This window comes from Theropithecus gelada, chromosome 3, assembly GCF_003255815.1.
Source record: "Theropithecus gelada isolate Dixy chromosome 3, Tgel_1.0, whole genome shotgun sequence".
NCBI classification, from domain to species: Eukaryota; Metazoa; Chordata; class Mammalia; order Primates; family Cercopithecidae; genus Theropithecus; species Theropithecus gelada.
This window is the reverse complement of record NC_037670.1, coordinates 39,635,776-39,639,435: the sequence shown is the minus strand read 5'-3', so window position 1 is coordinate 39,639,435 and position 3,660 is coordinate 39,635,776. Positions and strand designations below refer to the sequence as shown.

At 38.8% G+C, this 3,660-nt stretch overlaps 1 pseudogene; it reads right to left on the bottom strand.

The window, feature by feature from the left end:
• Window positions 1-1,617: 1,617 nt before the first annotated feature.
• On the bottom strand, window positions 1,618-3,033 carry LOC112621143 (annotated as a pseudogene).
• Window positions 3,034-3,660: the final 627 nt, after the last annotated feature.

Genomic DNA, 3,660 nt, shown 5'->3' with positions numbered 1-3,660 from the left:
TATATGTCTCCTTATATTGTCATAGATTTTTTCCTATCACATAAAGTGAATTTCAGTTTATTGTAAATTTGTTGATTGATAAAGCCCTCAGGAAATATGCTTTATAAGGCATTCTGTATTAAAACTCAAATCTTCAAAATAACAGAGATTATATTTCTATGGTCAACTTGACTGTGATCCATACATCTACAGAAGAATATAAGAAGGAAATTATTCTTGTGTTCTTTTGAATGTGCTTTAATTTACCACATTTTCTAATTAGAACAATGTAGCTCAATATTTTGTCTATTGTCATATCTGCCAGAAATCTCAGACCAAAATAATGCTCAAATTGAATGATTCATTAGATTTAAAATATTGCTCTGTTTGGTTTTTGTTATTTTTCCTGTTGTCTTGCTTCTATTTTGTAGGGTTGTATCTTATTTCTGTTTCAAATATGTGTATCATCAGAAACTCTTTTTGGAAGAATGAATATATGCAGAAAAATATATACATATGTATATATACATTCAGACACACGTATATATGTATGCATACACATTTGTGTATGTATGTGAACATATATTAAGAGATTAGATAAATGATTCGATATATATATTAATACTGATGTTATGGATTAGATATAAGAAAACTTCTTGCAAAGGACCATATGTATTTTATTTTATTATTTATTTATTTATTTATTCATGCGAGACAGAGTCTCAGTCTCTCACTCAGGCTGGAGTGAAGTGGCGTTATCTCAGCTCACTGCAGTCTCCACCTCCCAGGCTCAAGTGATTCTCTTGCTTCAGCCTCCTGAGTAGCTGGGATTACAGGTGCATGCCTGGCTGTAATTACACAACTGGCTAATTTTTGTACAGGTTTAGTAGAGATGGGGTTTTGCCATGTTGGTCAGTCTGGTCTCAAATTCCTGGCCTCAAGTGATCTGCCTGCCTTGGCCTCCTGAAGTGGTGAGATTACAAGCATGCGTCACCACTCTCGGCCAGCTATATGTATTTTAAATGGCTCGTGGGTTTGTCATAACTGCTCAACTTTGCCTCTGTAATAGATAAGCAGTCATGGATAATATGTAAACAAAAGAGCATGGCTGTGTTTCAGTAAAGCTTTATTTCTGAAAACAGGCAGCAAGACAGTTTTGGCCTACAGGATGTTGTTTGCAGACCATGGATATAGATGATAGATTGAGTTACATAATGGATAAGGATATATAACAGATCCTGTGTACTCATAAAATACTGTCCTTATTAATATACATTCATCTTCTATTCTGATCTTTCTCATATTTTATGTTTGCCAAAACGTAAAATAACTGTATATCCAAACCCAGTGAATAGTGGTGTGAATTATCATTACTTATAGGGGCTACATTAATCTCTTCATGAAATTAAAACGTATCCTGTGTAATTGAATAATATTCATATTTATTTATTTTATTCATTTTTTATTCTAAAGCCTTTATTTTGAGACATGATGAAAAAACCTTACAGGTGCACATGGAAAGACATGATCACCACTGAGTGAAAACAATCTAACCAAAAAGCCTGAATGCCTGTCAGCTGATGTTGAAGCTGAAATTCTGGGGGTATGACATGCTGCAGGGCTGAAGGGAATGGATAATTAGTATTCCTCTCCTTCCTTCTCACCCTCTCCTTCGACAGAATCCACACTAACCACTTCATAATCTTTCTTAAGGGCAACCATGTCCTCGTGGGCCTCACAAAACTCTCCTTCCTCCATCCCTTCACCCACGGAATAGTGAACAAAGAAACTTGGCATACATCAGGTATGCGGTCCAGGTGAGCCCACACCTCAACAATGGCTGTGATGTTGCTCAGTGTGCACACAGCTCTCCGTCCTTTGGCCAGGTTTCCGCCTGGTACCACAGTGGGAAGCTGGTAACTAATGTCAACCTTGAAGCCAGTGGGACAGCAATCCACAAACTGAATGCTGCATTTGGTTTTGATGGTGGCAGTGGCAGTGGCAGCATGATGGCTTTGGGAACCATATCACAAGCGTACAAGAGGCAGCAAGTTATGTATTTACCATGGTGTGGGTCACATCTTAACATCTGACTGGCTGGCTCAAAATAAGCATTCGTGATCTCTACTACAGAAAAGTGTTCACGGTAGGCTTTCTCAGCAGAGATGACAGGGACACACGTGACCAGAAGGAAGTGGATGTGGGCGTAAGGCACTAGATTGGTCTGGAATTCTGTTAGATCAATATTCAGGGCTCCATCAAATCTGAAGGAAGCAGTGATAGAGGACACAGTCTGGCTAATGAGATGGTTAACGTTAGTGTAGTTTGGACATTCAATATTGAGCTTTACTTTTGGAAAACTGATTAAATGATAAAAAGGGTTGAGGTGATTTTTCCACCTTTCCTGTATGAACTGTATCATTGGCTAACCAAATGGTAGATGTCATAGATGGCCTCATTGTCTACTGTGAAGGCACAATCTTAGTGCTCTAGGGTGGGGTGGGTGGTGAGGATGGAGTCGTAGAGCTCAACTACTGCCGTGGAAACCTGGAGGATGGGGGTTGCTGGGTAAATGGAGAACTGCAGCTTGGACTTCTTGTTATAAGCAACAGAAAGACATACCATCAGCAGGGAGTTGAACCTAGAACCAGTCTGTTCAACAAAACTGTGTAAAACTAAGAAGCCCTAAAGACCTGTGCACTGGTCAGCCAGCTTGTGAACTCAGTCCAAGATGAGGTCAGTGATCCCCTTGTCAATGATGTAGTGGCCTCATGCATAGCCACTGGCAGCATCTTCCTTGTCTGGGATGAGCTTCTCAGGGTGGAAGAGGTGGCTCGTAGGTGTCAGAGTAAACTGTTAATAACTGTGGGTTCCAGGTCTACAAACACGGCCCTGGGCACATGCTTTTCAGTGGTCATCTCTCCCTCGAATTGTCTTGTCACTTGGCATCTGGCCATGGAGCTGGATGCCATGTTCCAGGCAGTAGAGGTACAAGCTGGCTTTCCCAGTCTGGATACCAGGCTGGCCAATGTGGATGGAGATGCACTCACACATAGTGGCTAAGAGTTAGGAGGCTAAGGCGACAGGAGCAGATAATGGGTCTGATGACCGATCCCAACAAGCTAAGAGTTAAGGAAAGTAATGTGCTCAGTAATACTTATAGTTAAACATCTCCTTTAGAATTTGCACATAAAAATGATCAAGGTAAAACTAATGTAAAGTTAAATAGGTCTAGCTATAAAAGATTATCATTAAGACAAAATGTTGAAGTCATGAAATGTGTATGAAAAATAAAACTGTAGTTGGAAATAATAAAACTTTCTGGTGGTTTTGAAGGGGATCACAAGGAAATCTGTATCAACTGTCATGAAGCTTGAACTATTACTTATTGCTAGCCTTTCAATTGCTCCAAGAAGCCTCTGACATATCATTTTAACCTTTACATAATGGTGGCAAAATGTGGGTATTAAGTTTCAAAATGTCATCTTAAACTAATTAATTTATGAGTGTCAGTAGCAGCGGACACATGATATAAAATACTGTTTAAATGTAGTAAAAAGATGAAAATGAATAGGTGTTTCTCTTTCACAAATACAATGAAAATATATAAACTTCCATACTTTGGAAATTTAATTTATTATTAACTTTAGTTCCAAACATTACACTGTATGGTACATTATA